The sequence below is a fragment of the Balaenoptera physalus genome (assembly GCF_965194825.1).
Source record: "Balaenoptera physalus genome assembly, chromosome: 1".
NCBI classification, from domain to species: domain Eukaryota; kingdom Metazoa; phylum Chordata; class Mammalia; order Artiodactyla; family Balaenopteridae; genus Balaenoptera; species Balaenoptera physalus.
The window spans coordinates 125,037,565-125,052,485 of record NC_138882.1 but is presented as its reverse complement, the minus strand read 5'-3'; the positions used below and the strand labels follow the sequence as shown (position 1 = coordinate 125,052,485).

At 37.1% G+C, this 14,921-nt stretch overlaps 1 protein-coding gene across 15 annotated transcripts in view; it reads left to right on the top strand.

Moving 5' to 3' along the window:
- Positions 1 to 1,786: 1,786 nt before the first annotated feature.
- The window catches only part of ADGRL2 (adhesion G protein-coupled receptor L2), a 273,498-nt gene continuing 260,363 nt past the window's right edge, over positions 1,787 to 14,921 (top strand). For 2 of the 15 annotated variants that reach the window (XM_082418830.1, XM_082418832.1), the window contains exon 1: positions 1,787 to 7,977. The gene's annotated coding sequence lies outside the window, so the exon portion shown is untranslated. The remainder of the gene's footprint in view (positions 7,978 to 14,921) is intronic. The other 13 variants (XM_082418834.1, XM_082418836.1, XM_082418833.1 and 10 more) reach the window with 12 other exon arrangements.

Genomic DNA, 14,921 nt, shown 5'->3' with positions numbered 1-14,921 from the left:
ATATATTCTATGAAAATTGTACAGACCTCTCAACCAGCACAGGAACGTGCACAGAAAATCTGAGAGGTCACTGTGTGTCAGGACCACACTAAAATCATTTCAGACAAATGAAATAAATCCTGTTTAATGACTTAAAAGTTAAAGAGATTCTGCAAATTCAGTTGGGGAGCCCTGCCAACATCTAATTATTTTTAGTTCTAGGATCCGTCTTTAGTATTTGTTGGTATCAACTCTGCTTGTTTTGTTTAGCCTACAAATTGGGTAAGGAGAAACAAAACTTTGGCCAAAAACTGTGTAAGTATAAGAGAATCTCTACTTTGTAGAAAAGAAATAATAATTTAAAAATAGAGAGTATTTTGATAGCTCATACCAGTATGTTTGGGTAATGTCTACTCTTAGTTTTCTTTTTTAGACTTTTGGTTATCCAAAGTTATGTAGGCCAAGGCAAAATGGCATATATATGTATTTAATATATATACATAATCAAGTTAGATAAAGTATTTTTAAAATGTTTATACCGGGGCTTCCCTGGCGGTGCAGTGGTTGAGAATCTGCCTGCCAATGCAGGGGACATGGGTTCGAGCCCTGGTCTGGGAAGATCCCACATGCCGCAGGGCAACTGGGCCCGTGAGCCACAATTACTGAGCCTGCACGTCTGGAGCCTGTGCTCCGCAACAAGAGAGGCTGCGACAGTGAAAGGACCACGCACCGCGATGAAGAGTGGCCCCCGCTTGCCACAACTAAAGAAAGCCCTCGCACAGAAACGAAAGACCCAACACAGCCATAAATAGATAAATTTTAAAAAAAATTTAAAAAAATTGTTTATACCTATCCTACTGCCAGAGGAAGAGCCAATGCTCAAATAACTTGAGTCAGGTGGGATAACAAAGGTACCAACTAACCTTCACCTAGCAATAAACAGTGTTGGACTGATTCCTTTGATGTCAGGTTATGGTACGCCATGCTCTTTTTGGATTAGTGTTAGATAAAAACAAAGATGGGGAAGAGTAAGAGAGACACAAATCAGCTTGTTGAAAAAATAAGAATTGGTGACATTAATAATAATACAAATGATATTTTAATTGCTATAGCACACTAATTCTCTACATATTTATCTGCAAGATGATTTGATCTTTCTAATAATCTTTCTGAGGAAGATAGAGCAAGCGTTATTTTATAGAATAGAAAGTTAAAATAAGGGGTTGTAGAATGGTAACATGGTTATTTGTTTTTTCCCAGTATAATATTTAATAAAACATTAGATTAGTTGTCAATACTTTAAAAATTGGAAATTTCACATTAAAAAAAAAAAACTGGATATCTGACTTATATAGAAAAGTTGAAAGTTCTGGTACCACTGGATAACACTGGGCCCTTATCCCGCATAGCAGCATACTACTACTACCTCCTATTGCCTTATCCCCAGTCTCCTCACTCATTAATCTTTACTTGCTTGGCCTTTTTAGGCATTTGATTTCTGTTGTAAAAGAACTTTCATAAGGTCATGCCTTGAGGTCATGACAGAGGTAGGCCTAAAGTGCAGTTCTGCTACATTCTTTTATCATAAAATGTTCACACCAGAATGTGTGGCTACATGTCCATCTCTTCTCCCCGCCAAGAACCTTTTGCTCCAATGTACTTCTCACAGTTGCCCAAGAGGGCATGTGTCCCCACGTGATTGGTGCTGTTCCTGGTACTATTCATACTGTCCACTTGCTACTCTCCCTTTTCTTGACTAAACCTTAATCCTAGTGCTCCACTCCAAGGTCCCCTGCTCTCTGCAGCCGTCTCAGAGCCCACCTGCAGCTTCCCACCCCTCCCCGTGCCATCATTTAGTTAGTCTGTCATTAATTTAATAAATGTCAGATGAATGAATTGAAGAGAGGAAAGAGTAGTAGTATGCTGACACAGGAGTCTGCACTTGACTTACTCTTCTCCCCAGGTCTATGCTACGGTAAAAAACATTACAGCTTCCTTCTCTGTTTAAACTATAGGTCAGATCACTTAATAATTAAGATTTTGAGGAAAATGGCACTGAGCCACATCTATCAGAGGTTAATGTGGGCAAGCTTTGGGCAACTTCTCTTTGAGGTAATCCAACAAGAAGCTTGTTGATTTGGTATTTTTAACTTATTTATTTATCAAAAACGCTCCTTGCTTGAGCAGAGAAACTCATGTTTCTTTAGCACTTTAGTTCAGTAAGCAGGGAAAACACTAATTCAAAGTCTAGAGGAGGCAGTACTCTGCTTTCCCCCAGCAGGGGACAAATTGGTGCCTGGCAGGGAAAATTACATGTTGAAAAATAATGAAGAAAAGATAAGGAGTAGCCCCAGTTATTGATTTGTTCCACAAATGTTCTTTAACACCTACTGTGTTCCAACACCAAGCTAGGCCCTGGAGATAAGTAGATATGCAAATAAAGAGGTGCAGTGGATATTATGGGCATATATAGGCATCTGTGCAGAGTACGGGGTGTACAAAGAAGTCAGTGGTCAGCTCTGCCCAAAGAAATCAACAAAAGTTCCATAAATAAGTTGGCCCTTGAGCTGAGTCCTAATGAACACAAGTATATTTTATACTCAATTTGAATAGGATATTAAAGACCATTTAGCATGACAAAATAAACTAGGAAGCTGAATTTCTCCTTCATGAGAGTATAGATCATATGAAAAACACTTAAGAACATAGTGGGCGCATAAAGAAAGCACACATTAGATGCAAAATAAGTTAATAGAGGTAGCATAGAGTCTGCAGATTCTACCTGAGTTTCAATCCTAGCTCAATTATTTGCTTAACAGTGTGTCCTTGGACAAGTTGCTTAAGTTCTCTGTGCCTCAGTTTTCTCCTCTGTTAAAGGGAGATGATAATATCATCTACTTCAAAGAGTTGTGGTAGTAATAAATGAGAAAATTTATGTAAAATGTTTAGCACAATACCTGGCACATGGTAATAAGAAAGTTAGCTATTAGAATTATTATAATATAATGTAACATAAGTCCATATAATATTTTTCTTTGAAATAGCCAGCATCAAAGAAAGGTTTATATATTTCTTTTTTTTTTTTTTAGGTTTATATATTTCAAAACACTTATTAATGAAAAGTTAGATAATTAAAACAAAAAAGAAATCTCATACCTAATATGCCCTGTATCATTTATGTTTCAGTTTTGCATTTTATTCTCACTCATCTTAGATAATGAAACCAGACTCGGTCCCGTAATTGCCCTTTTGCAACTAACTGTTCAGTATTCAGTTTCTTAAATTTTTCAGTGAGGTTCATCTTCCAGCCGTAATGCATTAGCATAATACTACTGTGCTGATGCTTCCAATACTGCATATTACCAAAGAGAACCATTCTCAGCAACAAATTTTTACCTTCGAGCAGTGATTTTTTCTAAATTAATTTTTATTGGAGTATAGTTGCTTTCCAATGTTGTGTTAGTTTCTGCTGTACAGCAAAGTGAATCAGCTATATGTATACATATATCCCCTCTTTTTTGGATTTCCTTCCCATTTAGGTCACCACAGAGCACTGAGTAGAGTTCCCTGAGCTATACAGTCGAACAGTGACTAAAATTGTGAATGTTAAATTTTCTGTTACATACACACACATATATGTATATCTCTTTTAATATAACCTATATTTTATCCATCAGAATTTATTATTTTTATTAACAGATGTATTTATTTTATTAAAATATTTTAGAAATATTGAGATAATATCAGAGTGTTCTTCCGGAAAAAAAATTTTCTCAGAAAGTCTTTATTTCCTGCTAATTTTTTGGTTATTTCTATGAAATTCATATAAAACTGATACTTTAGTTTTTTCTAGGTAGAATGAAATAACATTTTCAAAAATCTTTCACATCTGGGGGACTCTACATTCTCTTGATAGCATACCTTCCTTTCTTCTACCCTTATCTACCAGAAATAATCTTAGACCTTTCTATGTAATAAAAATATATACTATTCTGTAAAAGAATTAATACTGCTCTGAAAAATATACTATAATAAAAGTACACTTAGGAAAAAGTCATATTAATAGAAAATTATAAGATAAGGGCTTTAGTATTTTCTAATACCCACTCAAACTGAATTAATAAAAGTGCTCAAAAAAAAAAAGAAAAAAACCCAGAAGCTATTTCCTCTTCTAAAGATATTTTTCATTTTACAAAATTGAGATCGTTCACTGTATTTCCATCTTGAAGAAAAGGACCTTGTTCTGTATTATCATTCCAGTGTCACCTCTTGGGTTAGCACAGTGCCGGGGCAGCTATGTTTTGAGATTTGAATGTGAGCAGCTTCAGAATTTCTCCCTGGCCATAGTCCCGTGTTGTGCTCTGGGCTTTCTGCCATGTTCTTGGGCAACATCTCACACCACTACACTTTTCCTATCTCTTCCCTTCTTCCCACGGCCAAGTCTTGTTTCTCAGACTGACAAATTGTTTATAATTCATTATAGAGAAATTTAGCTGTGTCTTTATCCAGTGATGCCCGACGGGCTATGCCCAAAAAGACTTGACTTTCTCAACTTGAATGCCTTGTCCAGCTTTGCCTAGTTGTTTTCCCTAACAAAAGAACCATTCGTGTGTGATATACGAATTGCTCCTCCTGAGAAGGCAAAAAATAGTGGTCTTTTTTCTTTTTTATAAAACAGGTTTGTGGAGCTTTTTTCTCCCTCTCCATTATGTAGATTTTTTTTCAGCAAATACTTTTGAAGTGTGTCTTAAGTGTTAGACTTTGTGCAGAACAATTCAATCTTCATTTTACTTCCAATAAGTCCCATTACAAGAAGCGAACCCCAAGAAGGTGAAGCTGAGAGCTACATAAATATGCCCTAGTGTCCTCAGGAAAGAAAGAACTTCAGATGTATTCATGGAACCTACGCCAATTATTTTTGCGGTTATCACAGAGAACGGGGCAGAATTAAGCAAACTGGAGATGAGTCGACGACGCTGACCTGATTTTATTAGGAAAGAAAGAAAGATTCTGTGAACTGCAAACGAGTGAGTTTAACCTGAGTCCCTAGCGAAATTTAGACAGGATTATTAAAGTAAAAGTGAGCATTTTGAGAAGATGACAATGACTATTAAGAATCAGTATAGGTTCGCTAAGAACACAGCAACCCCAAGTACACTAATTTACTTTTACTCTTCAAAAGAGAGTTTAAATTTGGTAAGTCTTTCAATCAAAGTACTCATACATTCTTAGTAGATAAGTTAGAGCTAGTTTATAATATGGTTAGGAAGTTTTTAAAAATGGCAGAATTACCTCTTTTGAGTATCTAAGTATGAACTTTGGAGTCACACAGCTTTGGTGGTTCAGATTGAAGCCCTGCAATTTATCAGCTATGTAAATTTGTGCAACTTGCATAAACTCCTGAACCTTAATCCCTTCAACTGTAACAAGGACTTACAACTATCTGTATCACAAAGACATTGTGCTTCTTAAATGGCATAATGTACCTGAGGTGCTTTTTACCTATACTTAAATAAGTGCTCAATAAAAATGATAGGTGTTGTACTTTATTCTCACTAGCTAAGGCTGATTGGTTTTCAATCTGAAGAGAGATCTCTGAGAGGGGCACTAGCACTTATTTTTTTTTGCCAATGATTTGAAGAAATAATAATTATTATTTTGGCAGTCTCCTTGCTATGCTGTGGGCTCTTTTGGGAAAATGACCATGTCTTCTTGCTTTTGGTATCCTCACTGCCTGATTTAGTGCCTGACCCATAGTAGCCACTCAGACGTCTTTTAAAGAATGACACAAAATGAAATATAGCAACCAAGACACTGGATAGCAAAATCAAGATTCAAAACTGCCACAAATAATTAGAACAATGGGCCAATACCAAAGATAAGCTCTAACATGGATGGCTAGGAAGTCCATAATTTCAATCCAAAATATCAATTGCAACAAGAAGTTGCAAGAGATTTGATTAGACAGAATTTGGTATGAAAAAGATTTGACATTTTAGTTTCATAAAAGTTCAGCAACTAAAAATATGATAATGATACTAACCCCTCCTCAGAGTATGTTTCCTGCCTTCAGAAAATCCTAAATTGTTAGAAATAGAGTCCAGAACAAGGCAGGCATCCTTACCCATTTACTTTGCATAATTAGACCACATCTCAAGCAATGCATTTAGTTCTGATGCCACATTTAGAAGAGACATGGACAAACTGGAATCTATCCAGTATGGGGAGAGGCCTTAAAAGCCATCTCATATTAGAATGATTAAAGGAATGTTCAAGTTGAAAAAAGAGTAGACTTAGGGAAAAAGGATAGTCATTTTTCAAATAGTTGAATAACTTTCATGTGGAATAAGGATTAAATTTATCCTCAAAACTTCATGAAGCTTCAGAAAAAAATCATACCAAAGAATGGACAGTTCAGGAAGATATTGGTCAAATATAAGGAAGATCTCTATTTAAAATGAGAATGGATTGTCTTGGACTTAGTAATGTATTCTCTCAAAGTTATTTAATTTCAATTTTTTAACAAATGATTACCAGTCACATGTATGTGCAAACCTGTATAAGCCCTGTTCAAAAAGGAAGGCTTCAAGAGTTTGCAGGTTAGTTGATTTATATCATTTACAATATCCACATCACAGTTAAAATGTACAGCTAAACATTTACTTAGCAAAAATGTATTGAATATCACTACACATCAATTTTATGCTAGATGGTGGGCAAGTTGAAGAAAAACAGTATTATATAGGAATTCCTGCTTTGGGTAGGATTTTGGACCAAACTTTGATATTTGAGAATAAATCAATCCAAAAAAAAAAAAAGCAAAACAGTTCGCTTGATTTAAATGTCATTGAGGAATTAAGGGGTCTGAGAAAATTAATATTCTACCACTTCCAGAGACATTGATAAAGTGGGTAGAAATTGTAAGTCAAAGACATACCATTTACACATATTGAGACCCGTATTTTCTAGACTTTGTTCTGATCATGTTACACTTACAATGATTAATAAAACATAAAATTTTGGCAGGTTTCTAAAATCCTGTCTTGCTATTTCCATACCTGAATTTCATTTACGCATATTCCTATAAGAAAATATGTAGCCAATCTACTTTTTTTTAATACTACCATCAATTAAAAAATCATTGAGTACCAGCTATTCTGCTACTCTGTAAAGAGGAAAAGCTTCCCTTTTCCTAAGATGTTTACAGAACATTTCTCCTACTATCCTTTTCTTTTAAGAAAAAGTAAAAGAAACATAACTATTTGATTTGCTATCAGAAAATTTAAGAGCAAAATATATAACAAATGCAGTGATGTTCGTTTTAATTATTTGGGGAATTCCAATTTTCTTTGTCTTTTGTTTTGAGTGCTTGTTTTTTAAAAAGGTTAAAATATAGTAATTCTCTATGCTTAAAAAGGCTAGATTTTTAAGGAATGAATATCACAAAGAATGTATTTTTGCTAAATGGTTAATTAGAAGAGGATAGTTTCTAAAAAGGAAACAAACAGAAAGCAGTAGAACTGCTTAGTTCTGCTCAGTGCAGTCCGATCCTGAGTCAGCAAACAGGTATTCGCCAGTAGCAATGAGCATTGTGTACTACAGTGACGGTGCTGCTTAACTCGATACTGTTCCCACACCTCTATTAGTCGGGTCCAGTGCGTGGGTAACTCATGAAGTCACTGGGTACTTGAGTGAAATATTGAAAGCAGTGAAGGTTATGAGGGTTTAGAGACTGGTGGAACTGGCTACATGATCACAGCCACACCCACTCTTAAAGTGTACTTGGCAACAAAATTCATGCCAGTATGACACCTGTCTGCATAGGAAATTCATGACAAGACAGAAGGGCAGATTTCGGATCGGGATAGTAGTGTTGTGACTGTGATCTCCCCAGAGCCTCTCCGGGAAAGATACTCTTTTCTCATTGTATGACAATTGGAATCTGAAGGGAGTTTGCTAACTGATGTTCTATGTGGACCCAGAAGTACTACCAATAAGGTAAGGGCAATTATATCTCTTGTGATCACTAGAGATAGATTATAAGGCGATTCCCTACTCAGTCTTCCCTTTCAAATGTAGCTTGCTGAGGCAATCTTCTTGGCCGTGTATTTCAGGATCTTGAACTTGAGAGATAGAATTGTTTGGTGCCTGCTCTGAAAAGAGACATCCAGCCCCTGCAATAGCTGTCTGTGCTGTTTCTGGTTAATGGGATACAGAGAAATTGGGTGATGGTGAACTGTGGTTGAGTGGTAAGAAGTGATTTCAGAACAATGTGTCAAAGCAGATCATCTCCCAGGGCCCTACATGAAGACGGTTTTAGTAGCCACCTGTATTAGGAGATTTAAATTTATGAAACAGAATCATGATGTTATCTTAATTGCTCTAAGGATGTCTCTTCAAAGAAATTGTCACAGAAAGAGTAACTTCGGAGGAACTGAGAAACCAAAAGGAGATGGCTTTACTGTGGAAGAGCTAAGGAAAGTCTTCTGCCCTAGAAGTTAACATTTACGGATCTCTTTGGCAAATAATGGTCTCTGTTTGATGAGGATTGAAAAAGTCTTAATCAAATCTAGTAGTCATTGCTGCTTCCTTCTCTCCTAATCTCCCTGATCCTGAATTATGAGATCCTTATCTATTAAAATAAAACAGCATTTGTTAAAGCCTTTTCAAAATTAAGACCAAAACCATCAAAACTAATTGTTTGCTAGTATCAAATAAACAGGTTTTTTTTTAAGCTTGATGAATTGTTTGTAAGTGCTAATCAAGTGGGTGGAATCATAAAAGAGGGGAGGAAACAAGCTGAAACAATATATGTAATTTGTTTGCATTATTATTTGAGATAATTACAAAGCAAGCATTCAAAAGCTATTTTTTATCTTTATACCAGAAAGGGGAAAACAGGGAGGAGAGGAAAAGCACAAGAACACATAGCCATTGTCAGCTGCAATCTAAAATATTTCTGGATTCACAACTGTCGAATATTAGCATTACTGAGAATGCCAGGGACAGAAGTGTCATGTTGAATGTAGAGTGATAACTTCATAAGAAGGCAAAGCTGAGGATATGACCAGTTTGCAGTCACAGAGAAATCAGCTTTAATTAATTGGAGTGCCAGCTCTGTGTGTAATTACACAGCATGAGAGTTTGCATGCAAATGCGGAAATGCTGATTGTTCAAATACTTGTACTTGCTCATTAATACGTTGGGACTAAGCGGGGCTGGCAAGCAGACAGAATACAGCACACACAGTGCCTGCAGGCTAATTTGTATTATACTGTAGTTAGCAAACAGATTTCAGATGTTTCTCCTTTCTTTAAATAATAAGCACAAAAATATGTGCGTTATTTTTATCTGTGACATACCTTGTTTTCTTCCTGATTAATATAAAATGTTTTGGGCTTTTAAAAAACTGTCGAGGGTACACGAAACATTGCAATACGCCAATTTGATGTCAGTAACGTTTATACTAGTTATAGAATATTTCTATTTGACGTTTCATGTAATTATCCAAAATAGCCATTTTTCATAATTGATGAAACTATATTTTAAAAAGTTAAATTTATATGTAAATTCCAAGGAGGAATAAAGCAATGGTCACAGTTGAATTGCCTGCTTGTGTATCAAATCTAGTATCTTGTGTCCAGCATCAGTGGCCAGAGGCTTCAGGGAAAGTATTGATTTATTTGAGAAAGCACCTAATCCTAAAATGTACTGAGGTGAGATTTTCCATTCTGACCCCTGAATCTCTTAGCAGAGATCAGCTTCAACAAAATTCCCAGCTTCTTTCACAATACCCTAGGGAAAAAATTCTTCCTTAATCACAACCAGAAGAAAATATCTGATACTTTCTTCAGAAAGTGGTACAAGAATATAAGGAATTTACCTAAAATTCCCCGAAATCTGCTATTACTACTGCCAATGCTACTATCTATTTCCTTGCCAATGCATTTAATACATTTTAATACATTTCAATTCTATTGTACAAATATTTATGGAGCACCTATTTTTTGTCAGATGCTGCAAAGCAGAGGATATACAATAGTAAGCAAGGTACACAACAGACCCTGCATTTTCCATCTCCTTTCTCTCAGGGGTTGCATGAAGGAACCTAGCTCGGTTTCCCTGGGAAATATATGCCATTAGCAATTATCACCTTGGAGAAGCCCACTTGTAGAAACTTGAATCTATGGCCTTCCACACACACAGTTCTCCTGGCCTTTCTGGGAGACTAATTCCCTCTCAGACGTTTCTTCAACCCCATTCTTGTGTAAGATGAAAGGAGCTGCTTCCACCCACAGGGCCAAATGGACACTATAAAGGATATGTGAAAGTCTATCAAGCAAGCTCCAAAGTTTTATAAGAATAGATTGAAGAGGAAGGCTGTCAATGCCCTTCTCTGAAAGCCTAAATCTATAATTTCTCAAGGAGAAAAGCTGTACATATCATGTAGATGATATAGGACAGATATTTGACACCATTTGGTCTGACCAAAAGTAAGCAGTCACCTACCTAAGTATTCTCAATCTGTTCGGTAACACCGACTAGAGAGCATGACCTTTCCTTGCTAAAATATCTGTTCAAATGTTCCACTGCCAAAACTTCCTATAGATATGGGATATGTCTATGTACAAAGGGGAAGATGACAGTAAAAACACTCATACACACCACCTAGGCTCCCACTTCACTTTCAGAGTGGTCATAACCCTCTCACCCTACATATTAAAAATATGCAAGAAGGAAGGAGAAAATCCAGGATAGTGAAAGAACTCAAGGGTATCTTCATGATGTGAAACACAGTAATTTGGAAACAGTGGTTTTCAGGGGCTATGAGTTCCAAGTACCCTGAGCTCAAACAACTTTTCCTCTTGGTTCTGTCATGGGCAGATACCCGTGATCAGAAAGCACAAACAAAAATAAACCAAAAATAAATTCACAAAATATGTATGTATTAAGAAAATTCCACTTGCCTGAGACCAAAATATTTAAAAATATTTGGTATGTGGATATATTAGTAACTTTGGCAGGAGAGCAAAAAGTCTTAGAAGATTTTGTCTATAGGAAACGACTTCTAGTGTGAGGATGTGGTGATATATGAAATGACCTATATTAATGGATGATGCAAATAATTTCATGAAACAATTCCAGGATAGGAAGGAAGGAGAATAAATGTGTAGAGAGGAAAGAAGAGGATTTCATCTGGAGAGAGAAAGTGTTCAGGAATCCTGAGGAAGCTCTAGCCACAGACATGAAGAAAGTTTGTAACCCAGTGTGGAAGCACGACACACCACTGCTGATTCAGAATGGTCAGCTGTGCTGATTGTTACAGAGACTTACAGACCGGCTGACAGCAGCTACTGATTCAGCAAGGATATGGTCAACAAGAACTGTTTCTACAGATTTGTGGGTGCTGGATACATATTTCAAGGGCGTGAGAAAAATGAAAGTGCGAATAATTGGAAATAGGAAATGTGTGGAATCTCTATTCATAAAGTGAAGGGGAAGAAGTGAAGCAAAAGAGGAGATTTAACCATGTTTGTAGGAGAGAAAAAAACTAGTGGAGCTGAGCAATTGGGGGTTTAAGCGGAAATGTGTCCTTAATGGGGCAGGAGTTGAGGAGAGTACAGGTAGCTGTATTAGCTTTAGAGATTTAAAAAATATTACTCCAAGAAAGGAGAGGAAAAGGGGCTGGTGACAGAGAAAATCCGAGGGAGTTGTGAGGAAAGTTATGAGAGTATATGTTGGATGCCCTCAATTCTAGTGAGGATGTTGGGGAAATCATTCCCTGGGAGGGTATAGGAAAGGGTGGATATGACATGGAGATAAAAATGACTTTATTTTCTTACTAAAAAAAAAAAGGTGGAGCAAAAATAATTTACAGTATTAGGTAAAGAATTGTGGGACAATGGAGAAATGGAAAACTGTCATTGTAAAAGCTTCACTTAGACATTAACTTGTGTCAAGGTAAAGTGAGTAATGGGACTCGACTTGTAATTAAGAAACAATCTATAACTTTACATTCTTCAATATCAGCACACCTAAAGTCGTTGTTTACAGTTTAGCACTCTTCCATTCTCCACTGAGAAAGGAACTGTGGGGAAGATATCTGCACATTGAAGTAAAGGAGACAATTAATGCACAAAAGAGCTTAGTCTTTGGGGAAAACTATCCCTCTGGGCTCCTCCTTCCTCCTGCTCACCTGTGGCCTTGTAAATGTATTTATTCAACAGAGGAGAAAGCTGTATGGAGCTGCCTAGGTTTCCCTTTATCACAGCACTTTCCCCTTACATAACCCAGATTCCTGTTGGCTCATACTCCCTGTATTAGGCACCAAAACCTCGGCAGCATTGCCTGAAAACCAGTGTTCAATACAGTTCCCATGTATCACTTGGCAAAGAAAGAGAAGGTCCCAAAGGTCTAAGTCTCTGCTTAATATGTCTGGAATTACCATTAGCATTTTAGGACAGGTGTATTCTTGGGCTTAGTTGGCTATTTCAGTTTTCCTGCCAGAAGACAGGACCACATGAGTCACTGAGTGGCTGCCAGTGGACACAGGGCAACGCCTGGTAGCAGCAGGCCCGGGTGTGGTATAACAGGGGCACTTGTGCATTCTGAGATTCCTAGAGACATCAGTGGTTGTAGTATGTCAGGGCTCCCAAGGACCAGGTGACATTCAGTAGGCAAAAGGACAATACAAAGATTGTCTCAGAATGCTTCCACTCTACCACTTGCTTACAGTTGCTTCTCTCAGTTTCCTTTTTGTTTGGGTCTCTTTCCCTGCCTTTTGCTTATCCTTCTCCCAACGTTTACCAGATCCCAAATCTAAAGATCCTGTTTACCAGGTAAAAGAGTTTGTAGCATGTAAAAATAGGGAATGTGGAAAGTTTTTAAACAAAGGAATAATACTCAAGCCAACTTAAATCAAAGATTTCTTGAGGGTCTACTTTATGTCAGTCACTGCAGTATATGTAGGGGATTTGAGGATAAACTTGCAAGACACTTTACTTATGGAGCTCACTTTTAAATGGGAACACAAACCTGTTTGACTAGAATACTTGATGACATAGAGGCACCAAGAAGAGAGATATTTCTTTTGTAGGAAAAGAAAAATACTGCCAAAGCAAATGCTTGAAGCAAATGAATTTAGATATGGAAATGCACATAAACATGAGCAAACTGTGTTTTAAAGAGATTTTTCTGGCAGCAATATATAAAGTGGTTTGGATGCAGAAAAGTCTAAAGAGCATTGAGGAAACTATTGGGATAGTGTATAGAAGAGAGGGGATGGAAAAGAGGATATAAACGGCAGAGATATCTCAGGAAATATTGACAGGGTTTTGCAAATTATTGTGGAAACAGTTAGGAAAGTTGTCATATTTGACTTTGAGACTTCAAACCTTGGTGATGACATTAAGCAAATAGGACGCACTAGGAGAAGTTGGAAATGTGAGAGAAAAGACACTGAATTCACTTTGAACGTAATGAGTTTTTCGTGGTGCCAGAGCCTATCGTTGTGGAAAAGAAAAGAGTGCAGGTGGAAACCTGTACCCGGCACTCTGAGATGACAGGGCCCGAGAGAGCTGTGAGGGTCATCTGCAGGAAAAAGTAGGTGAGATTGTCAAGGAAGAGAGAGAACAAGGAGAGAAGAGGGCTGAGGAACAAACTTTTAAATCACATATATGAAAAGTGTGAAGAGGAAGGAGATAAAAGTTGTAGTCACACAGTTAAAAAGAAAACTGGGGATGTCCACAGAGAGGAAGGGTGGAGAGTTTCTGGAAGAAGGGCTGGTCAGGAGACAAGCAAGAGACACAGACAAGAAGGATGAACTATGAGAATGTTGGGTGTCACAATTAATTAGTCATTGATGACCTTCAGGGGAGAGGTTTCATTAAAATGATGGGAAGAGAAATCATATTACTAGGTGATAAGTTCTTACCAAATATCTCTAGTGTATTTGAATATTGGAACAAAGCAAAGCATTAAGCTTTCTAGGAGTTTACCCTTAAATTGGAAGAAGAGAAGATAAGGAAGAAGGCCTACTTCAAGAGTGAGGCAAGTAGCACCAGTTTAACCTGATTTGCTACACCATTTTACCCAACTAGAGACCTGTTGTAATTCTGGTTTCTCTCAAGCTCTTACTTCGTGTTGTCAAGTGAAGGTGGGTGGCAGTGAATGGAGAAAAGTTGATGATTTTCAAAGATGACTAAGGTTGTAAAGGACAATTAGGCTCTTCCTGCAATTCATACTTAGGAATTAAAAGAATTTCCCCCTAAGAAAGTCATCTTCACTCCACCCACTGTCCTTGGCCTATTTCATCTTTTTGATCACAGTTTACCTTCACGGATGTGTGTGAAAATGTCCTATCTTATGTGGCAAGCCCATTTGAAAAGGCCTTGATAATATTTCTTTCATGCAAAGGTGTGTTCTTCAGCGACTGGCAATTTCTAAAGGCTACAGAATTCTCAGAAGAGCTTTGTTACCCATGCAGCAAATTCAGTAAAGTCAGCCTCCCTACCGTATTGTGCTTAGCTTAAGGAATAGGCCAATCTAGAAAATCCTAAGTGAATGTACATCTTTCTTTGGCTTTTGTTTTGATGTAGCCACATGTTGTAGTGCTCAGTGCTCTGGACCTACCCAAAGCAATCTGATAAAAAATAGTGCCATATTACCTGTGAATAGAAAATTATTTTTTGCCCTATTCAAATACTTTTTTTTAAATGAGCCACCCACAAATCCTCTCCAACTACATACTGATGCCTGTTTAAGTGTGCCGCTGAGGTGCAGTATCTAGATTGTTGGAAGAAAATATAATTATGTGTTTACCTAATAGGTAATCTCTGTGTTATCAAAGAGATATGTCTGGGGAATATAAATTATTTGTGTGCCGTATTAACATAGCATTCAATTGCACATAGTTCGTGTTCTTCTTTTAAAAATACAAGTAG